This window comes from Panulirus ornatus, chromosome 24 (genome assembly GCF_036320965.1).
Source record: "Panulirus ornatus isolate Po-2019 chromosome 24, ASM3632096v1, whole genome shotgun sequence".
Lineage (NCBI taxonomy): Eukaryota > Metazoa > Arthropoda > Malacostraca > Decapoda > Palinuridae > Panulirus > Panulirus ornatus.
In genome coordinates, this window is record NC_092247.1 from 13541061 (window position 1) to 13549157 (window position 8097).

The following is an 8097-nucleotide window of genomic DNA, read 5'->3' on the forward strand; positions in this document are numbered from 1 at the left end:
TTCATAAATACTTTCCAGTGTCTCTTATTTTCCCTTTTCATGAACCTCCCCCTATTTCATTTAAGGCCAGGGCTTCATCATGTGGATTTCTGTCCGTGACTGGAGCCTCCAACGTGAAAAATATATTCAAATACGTCTTTGATCCTCGTTTGGCAGATATGCACGTAAATCAGGAATGTGAGTAGCTCTAGCATCAGTCTCCCGTAGTGGTGAATTGTAAAGAGTGGAGATGATTTCCCGAGACTTAGATTCTAAGGCCTTACGTGCGAATTCAGAATCTGTTCGTCTTATTTGCTGCTTCTGTGAACTACTTACATGGATTTAGGCCACCAGAGATTATTACACCTAAGGCTATCTCTAACAACCCATCTTTTCTTTTATTTTCTAAACTGCTGCTTAGTCTCGTCAAGAAGTCCAATAGATTCGCCCTCAAGGAATCCTCAGTCTGTTTCCTGATTATCCTCTCCAGCATATTGCAGGTCTTGTTTTCAGCGATACTGTAATGTAATTCACGCTTGACATCCTTGCATCTTGTCGAGAACAGCGTCCTTACGGCAGTTTCTGGAGGTACACACACTCCTTGCTCCTTGCTACGTGTCACCTCACTAACTAATCCCTACAAACTACACCCTGCAATCTACAAAGTACCCTACATCTTTTACAGTTCAGCGTCGTAGAGGTTTACAATCTGCACACCATTGATCATTTACCACACCCAATACACCAGACACTACTCCCTTCATCCCATTCACTACACCTTATATACCACAGACTTCACCTTCTACGCTGCACACTAAACCCACTACTCCCCCTGCATCTTGGAGAGATGAAGTAAGCAGGTCGGGTTCCACTCCATGATGACCCTACTTGTGTCAGGCTACACCTTACACTCTGCACTTAACACTGCATGTGTTGAGGGAGATCCACACACTCTCTTCCAGTACAAATGATGAGATGTTATCTGGCTCATGAACGTAATGCAAATCCAGGTACAGAAGTCATGAGTTTCCAGCGGCTTCACTTCATTCTTTTCCCAGGATGGCCTCCACTCCCTCGTTGGGGGCGGTGGGACTTTAAAATTTACGAGTGTAAACACGCTGAAATTTCGTGTTCATCTCTGTGCATATGTCCTCACTGGTGTCACGAACTTTCCTTCTGAGGCTTCGTGTAATATCTGGCATTTTACTGTAATTCGTTCCTCTCGAATTAATCAAGTTAACGTCTGTTTTGTATGTAATTTATCCCTTCGTGACCTGAATTGATTATTTCCGGCCCTCTTGTACCTTACGACTGCAGTCTGACTTCTGTGTCTTCTATATCTTTTCATTCATGTGTGTGTGTGCGTCTGTGTTGCGTCGCTTTTGTACACCTGTTTAACCATTTTTTTTTGTCCCCCTTTGATCCCCTCTTCTCCCTAAGCCTTCGTTGTAGCATTAAAGAATCTGTTATGGTCCTGCTTTCTACTCAGAGTAGGTAAGTAAGACGATACTTTCCTATTGTTGTTGACCCTATTGTTTTAAGCACTGCGTAATCCACGCACCTTAAGGTGATTGAGTTGGGTTTCGTTGGGTTAGATCTCACCCGGTAAGATCTACCGTCAGCAGACTGCCTAGTGTTTGGCAACCCCTTGCAACCTCTTGCTACGGCGGCAGCAGCTGCACGGCCGACCTCCCAAGTGAGAGCAATTAAGGTGTTGAGCTGCCTTACTAACGTTACTGGAGTAATGGCAGAAGAAAAAAATAGATAGGAAAGAACGATGGACAAGAGAACGTACGAAATCATAGATGGAATGAGGTTAAGATGGAATAAGGAGTTGGGAGAGTAAAGGAGAGGAATAGGTAAGAGCATCAACGCCCCACGAGACACAAAGGAACTTAATCAGCAACAGATCTTTGGTTCCTTTCGAGACTGTTTGTGATATTAGAAGATATCAGAGACTCGTAGCTTAGTGTGATAAGAAAGGCATGCAGAAGACTTATAAACACCTGTCAGCTGTTCATGTGACCAAGGAGGAGTAAATATTTCTAGTCGTACCCTTTAGCGAAATATACACGAAAGTCTGTTCTTCAGTGATCTGCTTTCAACCTCTCCAGTTAGTAAATCAGTCCAAGTGTTAACAATCCTCTTGAAGAAGCAGTACTTCTCTTATTCGTGGCAAGACATTGATCCACTAGTTTTTATTTATCATTACGAGTGAAATATGATGAATCAAGCATTCAAGTAGCTTCTTAGCTTGAGATTATCGAAGTTTTTGATAGTTTTCAATACCTGGATTTAATCACCTCTTAACCTTCTCATTTTCTGAGCTAAACAGTTCTAAGTTATCTATTCGGCTGTCATGGCATTTTTTTTTCTCTCATTCTGGGAATCATCTTGATAGCTCAATACTTTACTCTTTCCATTTCCTTTTCAAGTTGAGTGACCAAAACTAAACACAGTATTTAAAATTTGGACGTACCGATGAATTGTGAAGAGTGAGAAAGCTTTCTCTAGAACAAAATTCGAAAGCCTTACCTATGAATCAAGAATTTTTTGTCGTTTTTTCCTGCTTATGTGCAATACTTTCTTGGTTTAGGGTCATCAGAGATTATCGCACCGAAATCTTTTTGCTCATGTACCATTTGCAGCTCAACAGTATTGATAGTGTAGGTTACCTTCTTGTTTGATTACCGGTACGTACAACTTGGCACGTATGAGTCTTGCATTCAATTTACCACTTCTGTTTGTCTGTCAGGTTGAAGCTGTAGACGTTCACTTTCGGTTGTAGATTTATTTCCCAGCTTAGTTTGATTTGTGGATCTCGATATCTTATAATGCAGCCCATTATCGCTACCGTTGATATGTATGAGAAAGAGAAATGGTCCCATGACTGATCCCTGTGGTACACCACTTGTTACGTCTAACCATTTAGAGGCTTGACCATTAGTCGCTACTCTTTGTTTACTTCCAGTTCACCAGTTTCCTAACCATCGAAATACAACCCTGTCTATACCCTGTGACTCAACTTTTGTTAGTAACCTTTGATGTGCAACTTTATCGATTTTTTTTTTTTTTGAAATCTAGATAGATGACCACAACTGCATTCCTTTTATCATATATGTTGATTATTTCATAAAAGAAACAAAGGGGATTTGTCAGACGAGCGATTCTGTCGATATCATGCAGAGAATTTGCAGTTTTTCCCCAGACGATAGTTTCCATTAGTTTTTCAGTTGCAGACTTTAAGCTAATTGGACGACAACTTCCAAGCAGTGGTTTATTACATTTTTGAATATTGTTGTTACACTGGCAAACTATCATTCCTGTGGAAATTTTCCCGTCGCAAGTGACTTACTGACAAGTCAGAGGTTTACCTCTCTCATTTTTTTGGGTCTTACATTATCCTTGGTTAAAACTTGTCAGGGTCTGCTGTTTTGTTTACTTTCATTCCATTTATTGCTGTCACTGTATCTTCAACTTTCATTACAATTTCATTCCATTTATTGCTGTCATTATATCTTCAAGTTTTATTTCAGTATGTTGCAGAACGTTCTTCTCTCTTAGTAGTGAAACTGGATTCTGGATGTGAATTTATGTTCATTAGTAAATACAAATGCAAGAAAATTGATTTAAGATTCTCACTTGACTTCACTGTCATTTAACAAATTTCAGTTTTTCGCAGATACAGGACCAACTGACTGGGCCTTGACTCACTCGCTTCTAACTTGATAGTAAATTTCCTAAGGGTTTCCTTTGCTATTTGACATATGTCTCTTAGTTTTTCTTCGCAGACTTAGGTGATTTACTCTGTCATGTTGGTTATTGGTCTTACTGAGTTATGTGCTACTTTCCCAGACAACCGTTAGTCTCTTACTTCATGGTCCTACAATATTGGTTTGGTTTTGGTAAAAGATCGTCTTTGACGATTGACACATATGTTCCCTCTCCTGCTCTGAAAGGTTGTCATGTAGCTTTTCCAAGCTATCTTGATGTAGTTTTCATTTACATCATTCCACATTTGCCTGTCAGGAGCAATGCAAGTCTAAAATTTGGTAATTTGTTTCCCTTTCTGTTGAGCAATAATACATACTGTGTTGAGAGCTATTTCTTGTGCAGGGATGGGAATTCATGGTAAATACGTATCGCTGGTCACCTGGTGCAGGAGTGTAAGATGTGGAGAACTGAGAGAATGGCTCGAAATAATACTAGGAGGAACATAAGTTTGCCATCTGCCTTGTGTTGCTTGATTCCTTGTTTTGAGTAGATTCTGGTCTTCAAAAATAGTTGATGATTGCATGTTTCTTCTTATATTTAGAGCAGTTTGTCCCAATTTACGTTAAAATATGTGAAAATTTACAAATGAAGTAGCATGCGTCCGATATCAAGCTTAGATCATTGACTTGGGCAGATGTTATTTGATTTAGACTTACCAACACATTACTTCATAATCTGTTTACTCTTTAGCATTATTAATTGACATAACATATATCTGAAGGAGAAATTTGAGTCGGTAAATAACTCTCGAATCACATCATCTGGTGATTATTTGAAATACAACTATGTTATTCGGACGTGTTTCATTCAGCCAGTCATCACCCAACCTGTCAAGTGCATTTTCGCCTCGATAAAAGAGAACAAAGTGTAGATACTCATGAAATATAACCTATCGAGTATAATGCACAACACAGAATAGGAAGACTTTGTCGAAAACGTGTATGTAAGACTGCAGGTGGAGGAAGGAAGGCAAAGTGGGAAAGGGGTGTATTAGAGTGAAATGAATGATGGAGGGCCCACCTGGGAGGAATGTAGTCAAGGGAGACGCAAGAATAACGGGGGAAGAAAAAACACACGAGAGAGGCAGAAGACCTGGACTTATCTGCAGCCGAGACCACATACAGCGTGGCTGCCGGATGATAAGCGAAGGTTACCCCCATTAGATAGTGGAAGATGGCTCACTGACCATTGATCAAGCGGATTTTGTTAATAACTTCTGCATGTCCCAAAAGGTCATGTCTTCGCTCAGGACGCACCAGCAGAGGGTACGCAGGGGGGATAGGATTGCGTCAGTGTTGTATGAGGTGCGTGACAATGAATGAACGTGGCGGGTGTGGTGTATGTGTCCTGGCTGGGGGAAGGTTTGAATGGCTGGCGTGATGATATAACAGCCAGTGACGGGGCATGCGCCGTCAGAGACCCGCCACCCCTCGCTCGGTCATAACCGTCCGCGCGCCGTCCTACCCCATCAGGCATCGGCCTATGGTCACGTCCGCTTCTTGCGCTTTTTACAGTGAGTTTGCTTATCACAGTGGTACAGTTCAGGTAACTGCTTATCCCCGAGTGCCTGTAACCCGGTGCCTATCCCATACACTCGCTCTGCACAACCGTATTCCTTCATCAGGTATAGGTTCTTGTTACGTTTAGTCCCTGTGATGTAAGACTCCGAGTTCAGACTTGTGAAGTCTCAGTGTTACGACTGATGTGAACTGGTGCGTATACTGCCTCCCCTGAACACCTTCCACACACCCTTGTTCCATGTGCACCTTGACGTAACCCGCCAATTGTGGCTAAAGCATTGATCAACACTAGGCAAAGCTTAACTTGATACCAGCCAAACTGGCAGCTTAACACGATTCTAACCCATCCTTTCTACCCTCGTTTTTCTTTTCGCGTAAACAGCTTCCCAGCAGAAAAGAAACAGTTCCGTACTTATAATGTAACGCAGGTACTCGCATTTCTTACGTTCTTTAGTATATTTTGGCGATTTCCTGTAATGATGATAGTGATAATAGTGGCATATTCCTTTAATGATGATGGGGATGATAATGACGTGTTCCTGTAATGATGATACTTGCCACGTACAACATCTTACCGCTTACTACCTGGACGGTGATGAGGTCGGTGTGATATGCTCTTAGGCGGAGAGGTTTACGCCAGAAGAGGAGGGTGAGTAAGTTCTATTATAACGGTGAGGACTGATTGAAATGATAGAGGATCGCGTGTATCGTCACAGTGCTTTATTGGGTGAGGACAGAGGTATTGTAGCTCAGGGAGCAAGTTGGAGTTGGTGGGGTAGGTGTGAAGGTGAGGTGAGTTGATGATGTATGTAGGCAGGCGTGGCAGGAGTCTTGTGACGCCAGTCCAGGAGCCTGGGTCTCGCGGATCAGATGCACAAGTCGGGGATGTTAAAACGGTCCTGAGGGTATGTAGCAGAAAAATTTCCTAGCGTCTTGTAGCTTTGCTGTGGGTGCAGGTGGCTACTACAGGAGCATGTGAGAGGCGAGTTGAGAGGGCATGGCCACCAAGTGGGCTCCTGTAGAATTATGACCTACTGTAGCGAAGATCAAGACTCTCCACCTGTGGGTGCCGTGACGCTCTACGTCAGTTGAGGTCAGGTCACACGAGGTCCTTGGTCAGTTGCACCAGAGGTATGTTTTATCGCAAAGTCAGGAAGCTGTGTGGGTATTGTGCGGGGTGTGTGAGGTGTCTATGAAGAACGACCCTGCAAGGCTCAAATGATGACCCAGATTCTTGTCAAGTGTTGAAAATAGAATGAAAAAAAATGACAAAGAATGCATGCCATTCCTCCCCTTGTTGGATGTGGATTTTTTTTTTTTGCAAGCAGTTTAAGTGGTGTTTGCCTAGGTTTTCTGTGGCAAGTCTGCAAGTCTGTCATTACTAACATTTGCAAAGTATGTGAACCTAAGATTACTAACTACTACTTACGTTTACAAAGGACACGAGCCTTAAGTTATGCTTTTTTAGAGGTAATATGACCCTGAAATCACTAATGTTTACAGCGATTACGAGCCTATTGATTGTCAATATTCATATTGAATACGAGCCTATTCATTCTTTGTTAGATCTGGGACATAAGTTGACAATCTTTCCCTTGACAGATCTTGCGAAATAACTAAGGTTTCCAAAGATCCATCAGATCTGGGGGGAAAAATCATAGTTTTTCCTGGTAAAATGAGTAGTCCTTCCTTTAGCGTATTTATGATAAAGATTTGTCTGACGAAGAAAATACATGTCAAGTTTACGTTGATCTTACGTTAGAGAAAAAGGAGTGAGAGTAAAGACCTTTTTTTGTGAAACTCTTTATCCCAATTCTTTATTTCACACTGCCTCACCCCCAGGATCTTCAAGGGCCATGAAGACCTCTGTCCTTGTGAGCATCCTTCTGGTGGTGGGTGGTAACCTGCGGTCGACGCAGGGGCAGGACCCGTCGTTCTACTGCTACACCGATGACCCAAAGCCCTACGTGAAGTTCTCCACCAAGACGGCCTATAGGCTCGCCAGGGGACAGGTCATCCATGATGAAATCGTACCGCAAGGTGAGGTAATATGTGCTGCCCGCGAGAGGCGTCAGTTAAGCTCTCCTTGGAACACAAGGATGCGATTCTTTAAACATGATGGGATAACTCGTGGGTATAATAGCCTAAGCCTTTAACTTGACCCTCCTGGGTTGGACGAAAGGCCAGAGTAACGTACTTAAAACATCGCACCGTCGTCCTCAAGGGTCATACCGCCATGATTGAAGATCGTATCGTGGTGATGAAGGGATTAATCATACTGGTGACGAAGGGATTAATCATACTGGTGACGAAGGGATTAATCATACTGGTGACGAAGGGATTAATCATACTGGTGATGAAGGGATTAATCATTTTATACTGGTGACGAAGTTATTAAACATACTGCTGATGAAGGGATTAATCATACTGTTGATGAAGGGATTAATCATTTTATACTGGTGACGAAGTTATTAAACATACTGCTGATGAAGGGATTAATCATCTTATACAGGTGATAAAGGGATTAATCATCTTACACTGCTGATGAAGGGATTAATCATCTTATACAGGTGATAAAGGGATTAATCATCTTATACAGGTGATAAAGGAATTAATCATTTTATACTGGTGATAAATGGAGTAATCATGGATCACTGGTGATGAAGGGATCAATCATACTGGTGCTGGTTGGTCACTAATATTCTTTACAGTTCAACTTTCAGAATACGTAATGCACAGATAACATAAGAATTGAGTTCATACCTTCAATATTTGTGTTCAAAAAAAAAGAGAAAATTAAGTATAACTTGCAGCCATAGTGTGT

At 41.9% G+C, this 8097-nt stretch overlaps 1 protein-coding gene across 4 annotated transcripts in view; it reads left to right on the forward strand.

Moving 5' to 3' along the window:
* LOC139757112 (PDZ domain-containing protein 11-like) overlaps positions 1-7640 on the forward strand; it is a 43838-nt gene extending 36198 nt beyond the window's left edge. For 2 of the 4 annotated variants that reach the window (XR_011714508.1, XR_011714509.1), the window contains exon 3: positions 7116-7589. The gene's annotated coding sequence lies outside the window, so the exon portion shown is untranslated. Of the gene's footprint in view, positions 1-4683; positions 5267-7115 lie in introns of those variants that run through there. The other 2 variants (XR_011714506.1, XR_011714507.1) reach the window with 2 other exon arrangements.
* The last annotated feature ends 457 nt before the right edge of the window (positions 7641-8097 follow it).